Here is a 24,026-nt window from a genome sequence, read left to right as displayed (position 1 = left end):
GTTGAACGTTTTTTTTTTTTTTTTTTGAATGTGAAGGAAAGGGCAATATTAGGTTTGTTGAATATTTCACCAAATTGTGTTGCTCACTTTATAAATACAGATTTCACATAATGCAAAAAGAAAAAAATTGAAAACATCCAATTCCTTTAATTTCAAATAACCCGAAACTTGTCTCGATAAAACATTAAATCTCAAACGAAACCCTATTTGCAAATTTCCTTGTTGATACCAGAACTCAATTCACAACATGAATCCTAAAAAGTCTATCTGGAAGTCTAGAGTGAATTATTGGGTCTTCGGATTAAAGTGACATTGAAGTTTCTGGTGAGCCCGACCGACACAACGTAAACGTACAGGCCATGGGGAACAAAAGTACATCTTTTCATTTTCAGTATTCCTGCAAGCCATGGGGAACATTTTCTCAGTCTCCATACCTTGCGATCCCACGGCTAACTTCTGCTGCTGGGGTTTCCTTAGTCAACAAGCAAACTACATCAGCAAGCTCAGAGAAAGCCTTGAAGCTCTGGATCGATCTTTGCAAGAACTGACCTCTTTAAAGAATGATCTCGTGAGAGGGTTGAGGTTGCCGAGCTTCAGACATCCATGATGCGCTTGGACCAGGTACAACTGTGGATTAAAAAGGCGGAAACTATTGAGACACGAGTCAGAGAAGTTCAAAATTGTGCGGATCAAGAAATTCAAAAATCATGTTGCAGCTCAAAGAACTACTCTGCCAGCTTTAAGTACGGGAAAAAAGTGTTTAAGATGTTGGTGGAAGTGGATTCCTTGAAAAGCAAGGGAGGGTTTGAAGAGGTGGCAACAGAAAGCTTACCGATAGGTGTAGTCTATGAAATGCCTACTGAACAAACAGTGGGGATGGAGTCGATGTTTGATGAGGTCTGGAGACATGTTGAAGATGAACAGGTGGGAACAATCTGGTTATATGGAATGGGAGGGGTGCGTAAGACCAACCTCCTTACCCAAATCCATAACAAGTTCGCCCTTAGTACTTCTTACCATTTTGATCCTGTGATTTGGATCATGGTCTCAAAAGACCACAAACTTGAAATCCTCCAAGATAAGATTGGTGAAAAGCTTGGGATTGTTAATGACAAATGGAAGCACAAAGAGCCGCATGAAAAAGCTCAACACATCTTCAAGTTCTTGAGTAAGAAGAAATTTGTGCTATTGTTGGATGATATATGGGAGCCGATTGAAATGACTAAAGTTGGGATTCATAATCGAGCGATTCCTAATCCAGCGACTCCTGGTCCAGCTAACAACAAGAAGTTGAAGATAATATTCACAACTCGCTTGGAGCATATATGTAGTTGTATTGATGCTCAAATAAAGATGAAAGTCACGTGTCTAATGCCGAACCAAGCATGGACCTTGTTTCAGGAGAAGGTGGGCAAAGAAACTATTCAAAGTCATCCAGATATCCCCAAACTTGCGCAAGTAGTGGCAAATGAGTGTGACGGTTTGCCACTTGCAATAATTACAGTTGGTCGAGCCATGACGTGCAAGAAAACACCCCACGAATGGAAGCATGCAATTCGTGTTCTAAAGGAATCAGCCCCAGAGTGTTCCATGATGGGGGACAAGGTATTTCCTCTCTTAAAATTTAGTTACGATATTCTACCAAGTGAGAAAGTCAAATCATGCTTCTTATTTGTGCTCTATTTCCGGAAGATTTCCTGATAAGTAAAGATGATTTATTATATTTTTGAATGTGTGAGGATTTTGAAGAGTATGTTAACGTAGATGAAGCAAAAAAATGAGACTTACCATAGGAACTCTCCTTTCTGCATGTTTGTTGGAAGAGGAAGGAAATTTTGTAAAAATGCATGACGTAATTCGTGACATGGCATTGTGGTTAGCTTGTGACTCTGGGAAAGAAAACAAGAGCATCCTCGTGCACACAGGTCTCCCGGGAACGCCAAATGTGAAGAAATGGAAGAAAACAAAAAGGGTATCATTGGTTGGTAGTGATTTTGAAAGTCTGGTTGAAACACCAAAATCTCCAAATCTGTTGACCCTATTACTTAGAGGTGGAGGAGGTCCTTTGAATATGATTGCTGATGGCTTTTTCAATCATATGCCTACTCTGGGAGTTTTGGATTTGTCTGAAAATCTGAACATAACCAAATTGCCATCTGGCGTTTCCAACCTGATTTCGTTACAACATCTCAATTTGTCAAGAACTGGTTTAAGAAAGTTGCCAATTCAGTTAAAGGCATGCGTAAGGCTAAAGTATTTGGATTTAGAGCATATGGATGAGCTTGATTTTGTTCCACCGAATCAAATATAAAGTTTTCCAGTGCTAAAAGTTTTGAGAACTTTAGCATGCGGTTCTTCATATAGAATTCATTTTGATGGTGAGGGTGCTGTTGTGCGGAAGCGTCAACCAAGTGTGAGTGAAAAATAAACCACAATAACTGACAAAAGATAAATGAAAAATATCAACAAGTGTTTATACCATACTTGACCAATCCCGAAACTACTGAGCACTGGTCAACGTTATACCGTCAAGGACTCAGAAGACTTTCCCTCCAACCAGGAGGCCAATCACAGCGCGACACATGTCGACATCAGAAGCCAATCATAGTGCGCCACGTGTCAACATCAGAAGCCAATCACAACACGACACGTGTCAATGTCAGAATGAAACTAGAAACTCTCTTCTATAAATAGAGATCATTCTCTCACAATATTTCCTAATATCATTTGTACTACATCATTCACTAGTACTCACTAAAGGAGAGCTTGAACCTATGTACTTGAGTAAACCCTTCACAATTAATGAGAACTCCTCTACTCCGTGGACGTAGCTAATCTAGGTGAACCACGTACATCTTATGTTTGCTTCCCTGTCTTTATCTATTTACATACTTATCCACACTAGTGATCGGAGCAATCTAGTGAAGGTCACAAACTTAACACTTTCTATTGTACCAAAGTCCTTGCTGATTTTGTGCATCAACATTTGGCGCCGTCTGTGGGAACGACACTTATTCCCACTTTCTTCAGCTTTGCCAAGCTGGTTTCCACCATTCGTACACTCTCTTTTGACCAGGCATCCCTCTCCAACATGGGGAGCAAAGGAAGCCATAGCACACAGAATGACACCCCTCTTGCACCTAGTGCGAAGCAACGAAAGAAGGAAGGAAAGAGGGTTGCTCTTCAAGATAAAGTCGATGAGCTAGAAGCTCAGAACAACAAGATAACAACGAAGAATGAGGTCCTCCAGGAGCAGTATGAGAAGCTTTTTGAGACGCTCCACGAAACTAGGTGTACTCAAACACGCGAGCTCGTTGCCCCTTTGGACATCAACCATCATCTGGGTGCCCCCCAAGACGGAGGGTCACCTCCCTTCGACATGGGTATCCCTGATAAGGAGTGAGCTAATCATCAAAACATTGATCAACATGAGACTTCTCTCAACCCAGATGCTTTGACCCAAAACAGAAGAAGTGGAGGAAGACACCTCATTGCAGAAGGGTTGGAAGGGTCAAAAGTCGTTTATCGTGATTGCCGAGACTTCCTAAAGCAACGTCGAGGGAATCCCCTCCATATATGCTCGAAGATCAATGACCCAAGGGTTTCTAAAAAACTCAGTCCCCTCTCACGACCCAGGCCAGCTGCCAATCTAGGGAAGAAACGACATGTCCCAGAGGAACATGAAGGTACATGAGACTCTGAGGTATTCCAACAGACTCGCCTTAGAAGTAAGTACGACGAGTCCAAGAAAAAACCACACGCCCTTGCTCAAACTTTCCTACTTCCAAGAGGCGATGGAGACTTACGAAAGAAAATTCCAATGGTACATGACTCCACTTAAGACCCCCTTGTCCTACAGCTCCTTGAGGAAGTAAACTGTTGAAGGCCGAACGTCAAGCTGAGATACCTGACTGGAACCAACCCAGGCCTGACCCTCTCACAAGAAGGATCCTCGACACCCCCTTTAAGCGAAGACAAAACAAAAGCTTGGTTTACAACTCAATACTGGAAGGGATGACTCAATTGAACACTTAACCTCTTTGAGTCCACCATGGCATATCGGATGCACATCGACAAAAAGTGATGTCTTCTCTTCCCCTCCACCCTTTCTGGCGGAGCTCTAAACTAGTATTGCCGTCTTCCACCTGAGACAGTAGACTTATTTGAGGAACTGAGGAAACTGTTTGTCTCTCAACACATTTTCTAGACCGATCGCTTGCATTTTACAGATGACTTGTACACTATTCGCCAGAAGCTGGATGAGTCACTACGCGAGTATGCCGGTCGTTCAACTATGAGTATTCTCGCTGCGCTGAGGCAGATGACAAGATTGCCCTCAAGGCCTTCACGGCAGGCCTACGTGATTGTTTCTTCAAGTACATGATCAATGCCAACACTTGGAAGACTTACTCTGAAGTGATGACACATGCTTATAATCACGCCTCCGTCGAAGCAAGGACAAACCAAGGAAACCCCCATATAGTTAACCCCTATTAACAAGTGGGAAGTGGAAGTCAAGTTCTACCAAGTGAGGAGATATTGGCCATTCAGACACCCATTGCATCATCTCCTGCCTCATTTAGCTACTCGCTAAGCCACCAAATGCATCTGTCTCTCGGTGAGAGGAAGGATTTTTACTCTCAGCAAGCCCATTACAACAAGAGGGATAAAAGTTCGTATCTAGACAACCAGGGGCAAACGTACCGTCGACTATTATGACTATGGGGCCAAGCCTCACTCTTTCAAAGTGGGGGACTAGGTACTGAAGGAAATGTTATTATAAGAAGGCATACACATTACAAATGTTTTGACTCTCAACCACTTGAGATCTTTTGTCACACAAGCCATTCAACAAATATTTAAAGTAGAGGGAATTCAGACAACTTCTTCTGAGTCTTTTGTGTTCCTAGCACTGGAACACTTGGTCTACGCTGACCTACCCTTATACTCCAACTCAGAGCTTCAACATGTGTACTTTGACACAAAGTATGTGATACTAAGTGTTACAACCAACATGGTTCACATATCAAAAGCATGGATCCCTTCATGCATAGCAAAACATTCATAAGCATCACTCATATCAATCAATATAAACAACATACATTCCAACACATTCATACATAAACATCATACATTCCAAAACATCCATACATAAGCTAACTGTGCTTCGAAAAGGTTCAACATACTTTGTGTCATTCGACACTTGCTACAATGTGCCTAAACACCTTGCCCTTATTCTTACCAACCAGGTGATGAAATGTGAAGAAGGAACTCATCTTCATTCCACCAACCAGGTGATGAAATGTACAACCTGTACTCTCTTTCATGCCACCAACCAGGTGATGAAATGTACAACCCGTACTCTCATTCATGCCACCAACCAGGTGATGAAATGTACAACCCGTACTCTAATATCATTTGGCAACTTGCCACTCATGCCACCAACCAGGTGAAGAAAAAACTCATCTTCATGCCACCAACCATGTGATGAAATGTACAACCCGTACTCTCTTTCATGCCACCAACCAGGTGATAAAATGTACAACCCGTACTCTAATACCATTTGGCAACTTGCCATTCATGCCACAAACCAGGTGATGAAATGTATAACCCGTACTCTAATATCATTTGGCAACTTGCCATTCATGCCACCAACCAGGTGATGAAATGTACAACCCGTACTCTCCTTCATGCCACCAACCAGGTGATGAAATGTACAACCCGTACTCTAATATCATTTGGCAACTTGCCACTCATGCCACCAACCAGGTGAAGAAGGAACTCATCCTCGTGCTACCAACCAGGTGATGAAATGTGATGAAAGGTGATGAAGGAACTCACCTTCGTACCACCAACCAAGTGATGAAAGCAACTCACCATTCATTCCACCTACCAGAAGACGAGTGGTACAACTTGTACATGTGAACTCCTAGCATTCACAAATAATAAAAAACCCTCAAGCTTGACAACTCAACTAGGGAAGCACTTATGCCCAACAAGAGTTATAGTCACCAACAAAGTCTTATTGCAAGTCAACAACAACTTCAGTGTATGGCATACGAAGATCAAGCTATTCAGCCCTCTTGCATCTGCTTCAGACATTTCCCCTTTGTAATAATGCAAACACTATAACTCGTAGAAAGCTTCACACACTCTTGATCAAGACAGTGTGAAGTAAAACCAATTTATGGCGCCAACAAGAGCTTCATCAAAGAAGTGTTCAACCAAAATTCTCAAAAGCTTCACACACTTTTGATCAAGACAGTGTGAAGCAAAACCAATTTATGGTGCCAATAAGAGCTTCATCAATGGAGGGCAACCACAATTCTCAAAACCTTCACACACTCTTGATCAAGACAGTGTGAAGCAAAACTAATTTATGGTGCCAACAAGAGCTTCATCAATGGATAACAACCACAATTCTCAAAAGCTTCACACACTTTTGATCAAGACAGTGTCAAGCAAAACTAATTTATGGTGCCAATAAAAGCTTCATCAAAGGAGTACAACCACAATTCTCAAAAGCTTCACACACTCTTGATCAAGACAGTGTGAAGCAAAAACAATTTATGGTGCCAACAAGAGCTTCATCAATGGAGGGCAACCACAATTCTCAAAAGCTTCACACATTCTTGATCAAGACAGTGTGAAACAAAACCAATTTATGGTGCCAACAAAAGCTTCATCAATGGAGGGCAACTACAATTCTCAAACCTTCGAAGCAAATTCAAGACTGTTCGAAGCAAATTCAATTTATATGGTTCATCCAAATCTTCGACTACTATAAGGTGTGGCTTGCATCACAATCTCTTGCTCAACAGTGTGGAAGTAAAATTTGTATATGTTGTCTCTCCCACATTTTCAAATTTCTAGTTTCCTAAAAAAAAAAAAAAATTTGGGAAATTCAACAAAGCTTCATCAATGGAGGACAACTACAAATTCTCAAAAGCTTCACACTATCTTGATCAAGATAGTGTGAAGCAAAATCAATTTGTGGTACCCAACAAAGCTTCACCATAAAAGCTTCACCAACAAAAGCTTCATCAATGGAGGACAACTACAAATTCTCAAAAGCTTCACACTATCTTGATCAAGATAGTGTGAAGCAAAATCAATTCGTGGTACCCAACAAAGCTTCACCATAAAAGCTTCACCAACAAAAGCTTCATCAATGGAGGACAACTACAAATTCTCAAAAGCTTCACACTATCTTGATCAAGATAGTGTGAAGCAAAATCAATTCATGGTACCCAACAAAAGCTTCAACTCCAAAGCTTCACCTACAAAGCTTCAACTCCAAAGCTTCACCTACAAAAGCTTCACCCACAATAGCTTCACCCATAAAAGCTTCACCAACAACAAAAGCTTCACCTACAATAGCTTCACCCATAAAAGTTTCACCAACAAAAGCTTCACCCACAAAAGCTTCACCCACCACAAAAGCTTCACCCACAAAAGCTTCACTCATAAAAGCTTCACCAATAAAAGCTTCACCCACAAAAGCTTCACCAACAAAAGCTTCACCCACAAAAGCTTCCCCCACCACAAGAGCTTCACCCACAAAAGCTTCCCCCACCACAAAAGCCTCACCCCCAAAAGCTTCACCCACAAAAGCTTCACCCATAAAAGCTTCACCAATAAAAGCTTCACCTACCATAAAAGCTTCACCTACAAAAGCTTCACCTAAAAAGCTTCAACACAAAAGCTTCACCTACAAAAGCTTCACACTATCTTGATCAAGATAGTGTGAAGCAAAATCAATTCATGGTACCCAACAAAGCTTCAACCTCAAAGCTTCACCTACAAAGCTTCACCTATAAAGCTTAAAATATATATGTTGGTACCATACTTGACCAATCCTGAAACTACTGAACACCGGTCAACGTTATACCATCAAGGACCCAGAAGAGTTTCCCTCCAACCAGGAAGCCAATCACAGCGCAACACGTGTCGACATCAGAAGCCAATCATAGCGGGACACGTGTCAACATCATAAGCCAATCACAACACGACACGTGTCAATGTCAGAATGAAACTATAAACTCTCTTCTATAAATAGAGATCATTCTCTCACAATATGTCCTAATGTCATTTGTACTAAATCATTCACTAATACTCACTAAAGGAAAGCTTGAACCTATGTATTTGAGTAAACCTTTCACAATTAATGAGAACTCCTCTACTCCGTAGACGTAGCCAATCTGGGTGAACCACGTACATCTTGTGTTTGCTTCCTTGTCTCTATCCATTTACATACTTATTCACACTAGTGACCGGAGCAATCTAGCGAAGGTCACAAACTTAACACTTTCTGTTGTACCAAAGTCCTGGCTGATTTTGTGCATTAACAATATATATATTTTCGAAAATTCGAAAATTCAAAAATTTAGGAATTCGAAAATTCAAAAATTCAAAAATTTGAAAATTTGCAAACCCAATTTTCCTTTCCAGTAACCTTAAAACCTTCTGGCTGAGACATATAAATCTCTTCCTCTAATTCACCATGTAAGAATGTTGTCTTGACATCAAGTTGGGCCAACTCAAGGTTAAATTGTACAACCAAAGCCAACAGAATACGAATAGAAGAATGTTTTACTACAAGAGAAAATACCTCATTGTAGTCAATGCTTTTCTTCTGAGCGTAGCCTTTAGCTACCAATCTGGCTTTGAATCTTACATTGTCTTTTCCCAAAGATTCCATCTTTTTGGCATACACCTATTTACAACCAATTGCTTTCTTCCCCTTTGGTAGCTGAACCAGCTTCCAAGTCTCATTTTTATGAAGAGATTTCATCTCCTCATCTATAGATTTCTTCCACAACTTGCACTTTGAACTCATGACAGATTCTTTGTAGGTGGATGGAATATCATCTTCAATAACGGGAAGTGCATATGCCATAATATCAGTAAATCGAGCAGGCTTTCGAATTTCCTTTCTTGATCTTCTGGTTGCAATATAGTCTTATTGCTGTGGAGGCTCTTGGGTAGGTGTTTCCTCTTCATCATCCTCGTCCCTATCATCAGAATTAACTGTAGGACTATTGTTTGTAACATCAGACGTTACTGGAACAACTGGAGTCTTCAGTAACTCCACCTGCTTTGAGCTACTCATGGTCTTGGTCGTTTCAGTTTCACCTTCATGTTTGTTCTAATTAACCATAACAGCCTCATCAAAAGTCACATCTCTGCTTACAACAAATTTCTTCTCAACTGGACACCAGAGTCGGTATCCCTTCATGCCAGTGCTAAAGCCCATAAATAGAGCTTTCTTTGCTCTTGGATCCAACTTGCTTTCTCTGACATAATAGTAAGCAGGACAACCAAATATGTGTAAAAACTTGTAATCAGTACAAGGTTTACCAGACCATACCTCAATGGGCGTTTTGCCTTCGTTCACAGCAGCTAGCAATCGATTAATGAGATGGCTTGCATAAGTAATTGCCTCATCCCAAAATGCCTTACCTAAACCAACATTAGACAACATACATCGGACTTTCTCAAGCAAAGTACTGTTCATGTGCTCCGCCATTCCATTATGTTGTGTTTTCTCCTTAACCGTGAAGTGTCTCACAATACCCTCATCTTGACAAACTTTCAAGAAAAGATCATACTTATATTCACCCCCATTGTTTGATCTGAGAGTCTTGATCTTTTGATCACTTTGCGTTTCAATCATCTTTTTCCACTTCAGGAATATCTTCAAGACTTCATCTTTACGCTTCATGGTGTACACCCATATTCTTCTAGAGAAGTCATCAACAAAGGAGATAAAATAATGGCTATCTCCCCAAGATGCATTCTTGGAAGGTCCCCAAACATCAATGTGAACATAATCAAGAATGTCTTTAGTGTGGTGCATAGCAGTGCCAAATTTTACTCTAGTTTGCTTACCTAACACACAATGCTCATAGAATTCCAATTTGCATGCCTTTGCACCTTTCAATAAGCCTTGCTTTACCAATCTTTGCAACGCTTTTTCACCAGCATGCCCAAGACGCATATGCCATAACCTCGTGGTGTCTGTGTTATCTGCGTCAGCAGCTTCGGTGACAGCTACTTCACCAATAACTGTACTCCTCTGCAAGAAATACAAGTTATTTCGTCTTGTACTTTTCATCAACACTAGAGCCCCATACATAGCTTTAAGAACTCCACCCTCCATGGTGATCTTGAGACCCTTGGATTCCAATGCACCCAGTGAGATAAGATTTTTCTTCATATCCGGTACATACCGAACATCACTTAATTCTCTGATTGTTCCATCATGCATCTTTAAACAGATTTTGCCTATCCCTTGTGTTTTGCAGACATTATTATTACCCATCAAAACAACTCCACCATCCAGCTCCTCAAAACTAGAAAACCATTCTTGAATGAGACACAAATGATAGGTGCAACCTGAATCCAAAATCCACTCATTGGAGTAACCATCAGCATATGAACTAGCCAAAGCAAACTCAAAATCATCATCTCCAGATTTTGCAATATTTGCTTCAGAACCCGCTTTCTCCTTCTCTTTGTTCTTCAATTTGGGGCAGTTTTTCTTCCAATGACCCTTTTGGTGACAAAAAGCACATTCATCTTTGGCAGGAAACTTCCCTCGTGACTTTGAATGAGATTTTCCCCGCTTCCCAGATTTACTTTCCTCTGTTCGACCCCTTGCAACAAGTGCCTCGGTTTGTGAATTGTGAGTCTTCAGTTCCTTCTTACGACACTCATGATTCACCAATGTCGCAGACACCTCATCAAGTTTCACCTCAAAGTTTCCATACAACAGAGTAGTTGTCAAATGATCATAATCATCAGGCAATGAATCATAATCATCAGGCAATGAATTTAACAAACATAGTGCCTTATCCTCATCAGGAATTTTCACATCAAGGTTTACTAAATCAGCAAGTATTTTATTATAATTATTGAGGTGTTCGTGCATAGAAATACCTGGATGATATTGAAATTGGAAGAGTCGCTTCTTCAAGAAGAGACGATTTTCTGCGCTCTTGGTCATATACTTTTCCTCCAATTTTGTCCATAACTCCTTAGCAGAAGTTTCCTTCATATATGGGTATTTCAACTCCTTATCAAGGAACGATCGAATAGCAGCACAAGCATGAAGATTAATTCGCGTCCACTGCTTGTCATCAATATCTTCTGGTTTATCTTCCAGAACCATATCTAACTTTTATTAATACAACACATCCATAACTTCACATTGCCACAGACCAAAATTATTAGAGCCATTGAATTTATCAACCTTTAACCTTGAAGTAGTAGTTGGATGTCTATTGGATGTAGGTGCCGATGAAGACGATCCTGACTCCTTATTCTTCACAGGTTCATCTTTATCTCCAGCCATCTACTCGACACTATTCACAAATACAGCATTGTTCACAGGTACAATACCATTCACAGATACTGTAACAGTTCACTGTTCACAAAACTGGGCTCTGATACCACTTGTTGTGCGGAAGCGTCAACCAAGTGTGAGTGAAAAATAAACCACAATAACTGACAAAAGATAAATGAAAAATATCAACAAGAATACCAAGATTTATATTGGTTCGGCAATGCCTACATCCAGTTTGGAAACAACGAAGTATTCCACTCTAATCAATGAGAACATACAATAGTGTTTATCACTCAATTTCCCAAAGACCTGAATAACCCAAGTTCACACACTTACAATAGGAAGGGAAAAACCAAAAATACAAAGCAAAACAATTTGAGAAAATTCTTTTCTCTGCCGAATGGCTTCTTGCTCTTTTTCCCCTCTTCATCTACGGGCTGCTTTTGCTTCTCCTTTTAATGCCAAAGAAAATGGCTCCTCAAAGAAACTAATGGTCAAAGGCCTCCCATCAAGTCAAAAGAATTAGGCATAAGTGCATCCATTTTTGTTTGTCTCCCACATGCAGCATGCCAACCAACAAACACTACCACAAAAGTAGCCGAAAGTATTGTTTCGCTTTTGACTATTGTTTGAACCAATAATCAATAGGTGCCCTGATAGAGGAAATTAAGGGTTTAAAATACCTTGAAGTCTTGACGTTAAGTGTACGAAGTAGCTCTTGTTTCCAAAAATTGTTCAGCTACCACAAATCGGTGACCCACATTCAGACTCTACAGTTCTTGGATGGCAAGAACCAAGCAAGCTTTCTAGACATACCATCTTTGGTAGATATGAAACATCTTGATACCCTTTATATTTGGGATACTCTTAATTGGAAACAATTGAAAGTTTATTGGGCAGGACGAGCACCCAATGATCCCCGGGATTTAATGATGATAAAACAAAATTGCTTCCTTTGCCTTTAGTACATAGACGTATCACGATGCCCAAATCTCATGGACTTGACTTGGCTCATTTTTGCCCCGAATCTCAGCCATTTACGTGTAGATGCCTGCAATGATATTGAGAAAATAATCAATTTAGAAAGATTGGGTGGAGTTGGAAATGTGGTACAAGAACTAAACCATTTTGAAAAACTTACCTTTCTGATTTTGAGTTCACTTCCACAGCTGAGTAGCGTATATGATAGTGCCTTGCCCTTTCTATACCTGAAAGAAATCAAGGTAACTGCATGTACAGCGCTGAGAAAGCTTCCATTCAACTCCAAAAATGTTGAGGGGAGCAATATTGTAATCAGAGGACATGAGTACTAGTGGCCTTTCTTAGAGTGGGAGGACGAAGATGCTAGAAAAGTTTTTCTTCCCTGCTTCCAAAGCACGACAATTAAGTGAGGCAGCGAGAAGGCCTTACGTAAGAACAAGGAGGATGATTCTGCTTGTATATAGGTGCATACCATAATATATTCAATATTGTGTTGTTGTTTGGATATTCAAAATCTCTAAATTCCATATTCTGTGATTCTTTTCATTCACTCTACTCTTCTATATATTCTGAGCTTTGTGTATGTTGTTATTGTTGAACCTCACATTGGGTTCTAAGAAAATCATGCATTCTACTAGTTTTATACAATTCATAGTGGACTCTTCGGTCACCATTGTCAGCCAAGAGACGTAGAATGCTTCTGTCCTCTTTTAAGTGGCAGCTGCTTCAGCGCTGGACCTTCTTCTCCCAAGATTTTGGCAGCTTGTACAAGCTGAAGGCCAAGGAAGCACACATGATTCGTCATCCTTGACATCCGAGGATCCTTACGTTCTCGTTTTGCACAATAAATTTCGAATTCGTCCAAAATTAGTATATTCCACAATGTGAAGGATATGAACATGTTTCATATTCTTCAGAGATGATATATCTACAACATCTAAGTGATTCTTTCCATCCTAAAGGTGTAGAGTTCAAGTACAGGTCATCAAAAGCGTAAAGACAGAAATTCGTCTGGAGCTTTACCAGCGCTAGGAATACCTGTTACAAATAGCATGGCTACTGGCCTACCATTGTATATTCAGATGTCCATCCAATCTTAAAGTAAGTCTGTATTTCTTTTACTGTTCCTTCATGTGAAGATTAAGACCTATTGTACTAAATCTGAAACCAAATGTATCCAGAAGGGGCCATCCTGCCCCCAAACACGACAGGGGTTTACGTCCCTGTTGTGCCACCATAGTTTTAGTTTGCAAGAAGACTGCAAATTCATGCTCGTAAACAGACGCACACGTGTGAGAACAAAGAACAAAAATAGCCAAAGGAGAATTTTCTGAGATTATCTGCGCTTGAAAATAAGATTTTAACATAGTTCACACTAGCCAAACTAGTGTTTGCTAGTTACATTTGTTTGTACCATACTTGACCAATCCTAAACTATCGAGCACTGGTCAACGTTATACCGTCAAGGACTCAGAAGAGTTTCTCTCTAACCAAGAGGCCAATCACAACGCGACACGTGTCGACATCAAAAGCCAATCATAGCACGACACGTGTCAACATTAGAAGCCAATCATAACATGACACGTGTCAATGTCAAAACAAAGCTAGAAACTCTGTTCTATAAAAGGAGATCATTCTACCACAATATTTTCTAATGTCATTTGTACTAAATCATTCACTAGTACTCACGAAAGGAGAGCATGAACCTATGTAATTGTGTAAACCCTTCACAATTAATGAGAACTCCTCTACTCCGTGGACATAGCCAATCTGGGTGAACCACGTACATCTTGTGTTTGCTTCCCTGTCTCTATCCATTTACATACTTATCCACACTAGTGACCGGAGCAATCTAGCTAAGGTCACAAACTTGACACTTTCTGTTGTACCAAAGTCCTCACTGGTTTTGTGCATCAATATTTGGCGCCGTCTGTGGGAACGACACTTATTCCCACTCTTTTTAGCTTTGTCTAGCTGGTTTCCACCATTCATACACTCTTTTGACCAAGCATCCCACTCCAACATGGGGAGCGAAGGAAGCCACAACACACAGAATGACACCTCTCTTGCACCTAGTGCGAAGCAATGAAAGAATGAAGGAAAGAGGGTTGCTCTTTAAGCTAAAGTCGATGAGCTAGAAGCTCAGAACAACAAGATAACAATGAAGAATGAGGTCTTCCAGGAGTAGTATGAGAAACTCTTTAAGATGCTCAATGAAACTAGGCGTACTTAAACACGCGAGCTCGTTACCCCTGTGGACATAAACCATCATCTAGGTGCCCCCCCAACACAGAGGGTCACTTTCCTTCGACATGGGTATCCCTGATGAGAAGCGAGCTGATTATCAAAACATTGATCAACATGAGACTTCTCTCAACCCAGCCGCTGAAGCAAGAGAAGTGGAGGAAGACACCTCATTGCAGAAGGGTTGGAATGATCAAAAGTCGTTTATCGTGACTACCGAAACTTCCTAAAGCAACGTCGAGAGAATCCCCTCCACATATGCTCGAAGATCAATAACCCAAGGGTTTCTGAAAGACTCGGTCCCCTCTCATGACCCAGGCCAACTGCCAATCTAGGGAAGGAACGATAGGTCCCAGAGGAACATGAAGGTATAGGAGATTGGAAGGTATTCCGATAGACTCTCCCTAGAAGTCAGTACGGCGAGTCCAAGGAAAAACCACACGCTCTTGCTCAAACTTTCCTACTTCCAAAAGGCAATTGAGACTTACAAAAGAAAATTCCAGTGGTACATGACTTCTCTCAGGACCCCATTATCCTACAGCTCATTGAGGAAGTAAACAAGTTGAAGGTTGAACGTCAGGCCGAGATACCTGACTTGTACCAACCTAGGCCTGGCCCTCTCACAAGGAGAACCCAATTGAACACCTTAACCTCTTTAAGTCCACCATAGCATATCAGATGCACACCGACGAAGAATGATGTCTTTTCTTCCCCTCCACCTTCTCTGGCGGAGCTTTAAACTGGTATTGCTGTCTTCCAACTGAGACAGTAGACTTATTTGAGGAACTGAGGAAACTGTTTGTCTCTTAACAAATCTTCTAGACCGATCGCTTGCATTTTGCAGATGACTTGTAGACTATTCGCTAGAAGCTGGACGAGTCACTACGAGAGTATGCTGGTCGCTTCAGCCATGAGTATTCTCGCTGCGCTGAGGCAGATGACAAGACCGCCCTCCAGGCCTTCACGGCAGGCCTACGTGATTGTTTCTTCAAGTGCATAATCAATGCTAACACTTGGAAGACTTACTCTGAGGTGATGACACAGGCTTACAACCACGCCTCCATCGAAGCAAGGACATATCAAGGGAAACCCCCAACAGCCACCCCTTATCAGCAAGTGGGGAGTGGAAGCTAGACCTACCCAAATGAGAAGACCTCAACATTCCAAACGGCAGCGGTGCCTCCCCCTGGCTTACTTAATACTTTGACAAGTCAACAGACATATCAATCTCAGGGCAAAAGGAAAGATTTCCATCCTTACCAATCTCATTTTGGTAAAATGAGTAAGGGACACTACCGCGATAACCAAAGGTATCGCCACGATAATCCTTGACCCCAGGCAGTCAACACAGTAGGTCAAACACGTGTCAGGACAGGCCCTACCCTGAGGTATGAGACATACACACCTTTGAACGCCACATGATTGGCCATTTACCCTAGCATAGCACACTTGATATCGAAGCCAAAGCCGAGGCACCCGGATTACAAGCCCACGAAGAACACGGACACGTTTTGCTGCTACCACGAGCATAACAGCTATGATGGCGAGAAGTGTATCACCATTCGTGATCATATTGAAGCTTTGGCATGAGAAGGAAAAATTAATCAATTCCTCTTTTACCCTTAAAGGGGTAACCGTAACCAACGCCAGGTGAATGTGATATATTCCATAAGTGGCGGCACACCCATATCTAAATCTTCCAACAGGGCCATGAAAAATATTGAACGAGCTTTAAGGCCTGGCCACCAAGTGTTTCACGTGGAAGACATCAGGGGAGGGAAATATCAAAAGCCTAATTGGGATCCAATATGTTTTTACCCTGAGGAAGAAAGAGGTATCATCTACCCTCACAACGACCCACTGATCGTGGAAGCTCATATAGCCAACTTTGAAGTACGACGAATCCTGTTAGACACGGGGGCTTCGATCAATATCATGTTTGCTGAAGCTTTCAGGGCACTTAATGTAGCTGAACACTTGCTCGATCGCTCGATTTCTCCTTTGATAAGCTTTTCCGATGATATCGTGCAACCTTTAGGGAGCATACATTACCTTTCACCATTGGTACAAGCCCTTACACAGCTACCATTACCACTAACTTCCTAGTGGTTGATTGCTCAACGACATACAATGTCATATTCGGACTCACATGCATCAATGATCTCAAGGCCATGGTATCCACACATATGTTGTTGATGAAATTTCCAACCCCCTATGGCAATGGTTACATCAGAGGAGATCAACTTAGTGCACGATTATGTTACAACACTTCGGTCAAGCAACAACACCTGCCTATGCCCAAGGAAACCTTTTCTATACATGACCAAGTCATAAAGACCAGGCCAAACGAAGCTAACTTGGATCTTCACGGTGGCAACAGTTAACCCGACGATCCTCGAGATGACTCTTTCACCCAGCAAGCACAACCCGCTGAAGAGTTGGAGAAGGTTTCTATCTCAAAAAATTATCTAGATTGCATGGTGAAGATTGGCACCACCTTGTTACCACCCATTCGGTTGGCATTGATCTCTTTTTTGCAAGAGAACACTGAGGTCTTCGCCTGGTCATATGAGGACATGCCAGGTATCTCTCCCGATATCATATGTCATCACTTAAGTATTGACCCCAAGACCAAGACGGTGAGACAGAAGCGAAAATCTTATGATGCTGAACGATACGAAGCAATGAAGGCAGAAGTTGAAAAACTCAAAGGCATAGGCTTCGTCCGCGAAGTCAATTACCCAACATGGGTAGCAAATGTGGTCCTTGTTAAGAAAAATCAGACCAAAGAAAGTCTCATACTCCAAAAGGTCTTTTGGGGAATGTGTGTCGACTACACCGACCTAAACAAAGGATGCTCGAATGATAGCTTTTCTCTTCCTCTCATTGACAGACTTTTAGACTCTACGGCAGGGTGTGAACTCCTAAGCTTCATGGATGTTTACTCAGGATACAGCCAAATCCTCATGAACCATCCGGACTAAGAACACACAACCTTCATTATTGACAGGGGACTATATTGTTATAAAGTCATGCCCTTCGGCCTAAAGAATGCAGAAGTGACTTATCAGAGACTAGTAAATTCAATGTTCGCCGAACAGATTGGGAAAAACATGGAAGTTTACGTTGATGATAGGCTAGTCTAGAGCAAACATGCTGACCAACACATCACCAACCTATCTGAAACTTTCACCATTATGAAGAGGTATCTAATAAGGTTGAACCCCAACAAATGTGCCTTCGGTGTAGGCTCTGGCAAATTCTTAGGCTTTATGATAAGCCAACGAGGCATTAAGGCTAATCCCGAGAAGATCAAAGCAATCCTCGGCATGAAGGAACCGGTAACTTCAAAAGACATCCAGAGCTTTACTGGCAAGATGGCAGCCTTAACTAGGTTCATCTCTAAGGCCACAGACAGATGTGCTTATTTCTTCAAAGCACTTAAGGGAAGTAAAAAGTACATTACATGGACTGATGAATGTGCCGAGGCATTCAAGAACCTCAATGACTACATAAGTAAAGCCCCTCTGCTCTCCAAACTTGAGGTTGATGACATTCTCATTATTTATCTATCGGTATCGGTTTCAACAGTAAGTTCCATTCTCATTTAAAAGGATGGTAATGTCGAAATGCCTGTTTACTACGCTAGCAAGGCCTTACAAGATACGGAGACACGATACTCCAACATTGAGAAATTGGCTCTAGCATTGGTCATGTTTGCTCAAAAACTTCGGTTATGTGATAAGTGTCAACGCTACGTAACTATTCCTTACTCCCCTCCCGAGCCGCTCACTCCTATAATCAGCCCTTGGCCCTTCACCTAATGGGGACTTGATTTAATTGGCCCAATGCCTGCAGGGAAGGGCAAGGTCTGTTATGCAATTGTTGCAGTTGACTACTTCACAAAGTGGGTAGAAGTAGAACCCTTAGCAACCATTACTGAGGCAAAAATAGAAGACTTCGTATGGAAGAACATCCTTTGCAGATTCAGCATTCCCAATGCGATATTCACTGACAACGGGCGACAGTTCGACAACAATAAGTTCAGGATGTTCTGCTCTAAGTTCAACGTCAACTTATGTTTCGCCTCCCCAGCTCATCCCCAGTCTGATGGACAAGTTAAAGCCATCAACAAAATAAACAAGCGTACTTTAAAAACCAGCTTGGACAAGACTAAAGGTTGTTGACCAGAATTTATACCCCAAGTTCTTTGGTCATACTGCATTTCGTATCGGACTTCAACAGGAGAAACTCCATTCTCACTTGCTTTTGGTACATAGGCAGTTGTCCCAGTTGAGCTTGAGCAAGTAACATTCCGAGTCCAGAACTACGTGTAAAGTGAAAATGATAAACAACTTACCCTCAACTTAGATCTAGTCGAGGAACACATAAATCAGGCTCACTTAAAGAATGTCGCCTACAAGCAGCGAATCTCCAACTATTATGACTCAAGGGTCAAACATCGTTCTTTCAAAATGGGGGACTAGGTATTGAAGAAAAGATTACTCTGCGACAGAGTCTCAAGTGAAGGAACACTTAGTCCAAACTGGGATGGACCGTTTGAAGTTGTTGGCATCAGTCGCCCTGGCTCCTACAAGCTTAGAAGCTCCGATGGCAAGACCCTTGGCCATCCATGGAACGTTGATCACTTGAAGTACTATTACAAGTAAACTCACAATGTACAAGTGTAAGCTTCAGCAGTTTGGCATTCTATGTAACGAATACCATTTGGCATGAATTCAATAGAGAGGTGATTTAGACAACTCGGTCATAATCCTCTTACATTCTTAGCAATGAAACACTAGGGTTCAAAGCTTCAACATGAATGCTTCCAACATGAAACAAAGTCTAAGTATATGTCAATAAGACTATACAAATAAACACACAGCTTCACAGTATATTCGTTCAATCATACATTACAACACATTCATACATAAGCCAACTGTGCTTCGAAAGGGTTCAACATACTTTGTGTCATTCAACACTTGCTATGAATGTGCCTCGACACCTTGCCTTTATTCTCACGAACTAGGTGATGAAGAAACTTACCTTCGTGCCACCAACCAAGTGATGAAATGTACAACCCGTACTATAATATTATTTGGCAACTTGCCACTCTTATCACAAACTAGGTAAAGAAGGAACTGATCTTTGTGCCACCAACCAGGTGATGAAATGTGATGAAGGAACTCACCTTCGTACCATCAACCAGGTGATGAAAGTAACTCACCATTCATTCCACCATCTAGAAGATGAGTGGTACAACTTGTACATGTGAACTCCTAGCATTCACAAATAATAAAAAACCCTTAAGCTTTACAACTTAACTAGGGGAGCACTTATGCCCAACAAGAGTTATAGTCACTAACAAAGTCTTATTGCAAGCCAACAATAACTTTAGTGCATGGTATACAAAGATCACGCTATTCAGCCCTCTTGCATTTGCTTCAGACATTTCTCATCTGTAACAATGCAAACACTACAACTCGTAGAAAGCTTCACACACTCTTCATCAAAACTGTTCGAAGCAAATTCAATTTATATGGTTCATCCAAACCTTCGACTACTACAACAATTCTCAAAAGCTTCACACACTCTTGATCAAGACAGTGTCAAGCAAAACCAATTTATGGTGCCAATAAGAGCTTCATCAAAGGAGTTCAACCATAATACTCAAAAGCTTCACATACTCTTGATCAAGACAGTGTGAAGCAAAACCAATTTATGGTGCCAACAAAAGCTTTATCAATGGAGGGCAACTACAATTCTCAAAAACTTCACACACTCTTGATCAAGACAGTGTGAAGCAAAACCAATTTATGGTGCCAACAAAAGCTTCATAAAAGGAGTTCAACTACAATTCTCAAAAGCTTCACACACTCTTGATCAAGATAGTGTGAAGCAAAACCAATTTATGGTGCCAACAAAAGCTTCAACTCCAAAGCTTCACCTACAAAAGCTTCAACTCCAAAGCTTCACCTACAAAGCTTCAACACAAAAGCTTCACCTACAAAGCTTCAACTCCAAAGCTTCACCTACAAAAGCTTCAACGCCAAAGTTTCACCCAGAAAGCTTCAACTCCAAAGCTTCACCTACAAAAGCTTCACCTACAAAAGCTTCAACTTCGAAGCTTCACCTACAAAGCTTTAACACAAAAGCTTCACCTATAAAGCTTCAACACAAAAGCTTTACCTATAAAGCTTCAACACAAAAGCTTCACCTACAAAGCTTCAACAACAAACCTTCAACTATACGTGCCAAAAGCTTCACACACTCTTGACCAAGATAATGTGAAGCAAAATCAATTCATGGTACCCAACAAAGCTTCAACCTCAAAGCTTTACCTACATAGCTTCAACACCAAAGCTTTACCTACAAAGCTTCACCTATAAAGCTTAATATATAAAATATATATATATATATATATATATATATATATTTTTTTTTTTTTTGGGCCTAGCCCGCCTCTTCTTTTGACTTAACAACTTTCATAACAGATATATATGAATGAGGAGTTTTGGGCTACCACTTAGAAAGGAAAACGGTGAAGTTTTGTTACTTTGGAAACTTAGCTACTAGCAAGACACCTCATTCGTCAACACCCTCGACCGGAGACTTGGGGGACTCCTACCATATGCTACTACACCTCGGTATTTGGAAGGTTCACGACTACTCAATGACTTGGATCTTTCAAGTCTCCAACCGAGAAGTTTTCCTCACTCGAGAAATTAAGGGAGTACTACCTCAACCTACATGCTTCACTCACAAAGCTTCAACATACAAGCTTCAACAAAAGAAAAAATTCAAATAACTTAGTAAAGAAGGTCTTGGTGTATTTAACACAATACATTGAAATGAAGCAAAGCTTATTTATTGATATCTCCGATAAGTTACAAATATGTACATATACATGAATCAAAATAAACAAACAAGATGAAGCCTTCACAAAGGTTGCTCAGGAGAAGTCTCAGGAGTTGGCAGAGCCCCAAAAAGAGGAGGCACCAGAGGGTGATCATTCGGAGTCTCAGTACTGGGCAGAACCCCAGAAGGAAGAGGCACCAAAGGTTGATCATTTAGAGCTTCATTACGCGGTACAGCCCTAGAAGACGAAGGCAATAAATGCATTTGGAACAAACTCACAAACCTCTGATGATCAAGTAAAATCTGACCATCAGATTCCTGCAGCTGGTCAAGCTTCCTCTTCATGTTTGTAGCATAGTCATGTGCAAGTATGTGCAACTGTTTATTCTCATGCTTGAGCCCTCTGATCTCCTGTTTGAGACTTATCACTTCAGCCGCCAGTGATTCAACTTGGCGGGTTCGAGCAAATAGGTGTTGGGCCATATTAGACATAGAACCTGCACACTGAACACTGAAAGCCAAAGAATCCTTAACAGCCAACTCATCAGACCGTTTGGAAAGTAGTCTGTTATCTTTGGGAGTGAGAAGGTTCCTGGCCACCACCGCAACAGTCATATCATTCTTCATCACAAAGTCCCCAATAGTAAGAGGACCAGTAGGGGATAAGAAGGATGGGTGTCATATGTTGTCTTGAGGAAGCATGGCTGCCTCTTCACCAAAGTTCAAGTCAAAACGACGATCGGATAGGCCAAACATTCTAAAAAATGATGATGGAGAAATGAGGTCCAATAAATCTTTGAATTACAAAAATAAGGGGAAAATTCCTACAAGCAATAACTCTCTAAACGTACTTCTTGCACACAATTGGTGCCCCTATAAAAGAAAGGGAAACAGGGCCCTTGGTTAAAAAATCGAAGAGGCACCACTCTCCTGATTTCGAGAAACGAATTTTCCTGAGTAAAATCTGTCGACAATCTCCACACGCAACATCAGCTCCTCGGGTACCACATATAACTTTGCCAAAGATCTCTAACAAAGTTTAGACACATAAATTTTGAAGGTCCAGCTACCCTTCCATTACCCACAAGGGTAAAGGAACAGCACCACTGCTTGATAACTGGAAAGTCCCTATGTGTGTCAGCCTCTGTGCTCCGTGGCAAGGCAGACTGGCAAAAATGCCCAACCTTTACTCACATCGAGAAAACACTCCCAACAGGATTGCTTTCTCAAAAATCGAAGAGGCACCGCTATCTGAATCTCGAAAGCCAGACTCACAACAGGATTGCTTTCTCAAAAATCGAAGAGGCACCGCTCTCTAAATCTCGAGAGCCAGATCCCCAATAGGATTGCTTGTTCAAAAATCGAAGAGGCAACGCTCTCCGAATCTCGAAGGCCAGATCCCCAACACGATTGCTTGTTCAAAAACCGAAGAGGCACCGCTTTTCGAACTTCGAGAGCCAGATTTCCTTGGATAAAATTTGTTTGCAATCTTCACACGCAACATCAGCTTTCCATATACCACATACCACTTTTTCAAAGTGCTCTGACAAAGTTAAAACACGTGAATCTTGCAGCTCCCACTATATTGCTATGACTGAGAAGGGTAAATGAACAACGTTACTACTTGCTGTTGGGATAATTCCTATTAAGTTGACCTCTATCATCCACAGCTAGGCATACCTGCAAATAAAAAAAAATGCTAAACTTTTCTTCACATCCGAGAGGGCACTCTAAGCAGAGTTTCTCGAAATACTCAGCTTCTTTTCCCCCCGATAATACCTCTGCAAACAAGCTACACCAGAGTAAGAATATCTCATATTATCAGGGTTAAAAGCAAGAGTATCCCATATCATGATTTTTCCTTATCTTTTCCTTTGCCTTTGTTTTTACCTGCAAGACAAGGAGAAAGAGAGCAATCAATCAACACTTGGAATTAAGCTTCCAGTAAAAAACTGACTGCCTGGAACCCCTTGCATGATTACTTACATGGCATTACTCTCGAGTACTCATCTTCAACATCTTGTGCTTCCAGAAAAGATACCACATCTGCCTGAGGAACAAATAGGGCAAGTGAGAAGGATACAAGGAAGCATGTGGAGACAAGCGCAACAGAACACATGCCGATTCATCTATTACTTTGTCAACAGCAAAAGTATCACATATTATCAAGGTCGAACACACTCTTAATTTGATGAACTTGTTTTGACCTTTAAATTCTTGAATCGGATTTACACTCTAGAGGAGACCATAAAACCCTTCAGCCCAGTTCAAGAATAAGCCTATGGAAAGTTACTTCTTCAAAAGCAAAAGTATCTCATATCATTTATTCTCCTTTTTCTTCTCTTTATCCTTCTTGCTGCCTGCAAGATAGGGAGAATGAGAACAATCAGCCAGAACTCGAAATCAAACTTCTGATCTGGGACTGATTGCTTGGAACTCTGATTGCTTACCTTATTTGTCACCTCTTTCGGCAGATCTCTTAGCTCGGCGACTTGGGGGACTCTTACTACATGGTTCGTATCGCGCTTGACCAAGCCTGAAACTACAAGTAAACTTAAAGTGAAATTGATACATTACCTTGTGCATCTCCACC

The 24,026-nt window shown here is 41.2% G+C and overlaps 1 protein-coding gene and 1 pseudogene across 2 annotated transcripts in view; both read left to right on the top strand.

Annotated features, from left to right (window-relative positions):
• The window catches only part of LOC126610219 (uncharacterized), a 61,923-nt gene that overhangs the window by 3,510 nt on the left and 34,387 nt on the right, over nt 1-24,026 (top strand). The gene's annotated exons all lie outside the window — the stretch shown is intronic.
• Nucleotides 167-12,312, top strand: LOC126610381 (probable disease resistance protein At5g63020; annotated as a pseudogene).

This window comes from Malus sylvestris, chromosome 17 (assembly GCF_916048215.2).
Source record: "Malus sylvestris chromosome 17, drMalSylv7.2, whole genome shotgun sequence".
Taxonomy (NCBI): Eukaryota; Viridiplantae; Streptophyta; class Magnoliopsida; order Rosales; family Rosaceae; genus Malus; species Malus sylvestris.
The sequence above is the reverse complement of the archived record's forward strand: the minus strand, read 5'-3'. Positions and strand labels throughout refer to the sequence as shown.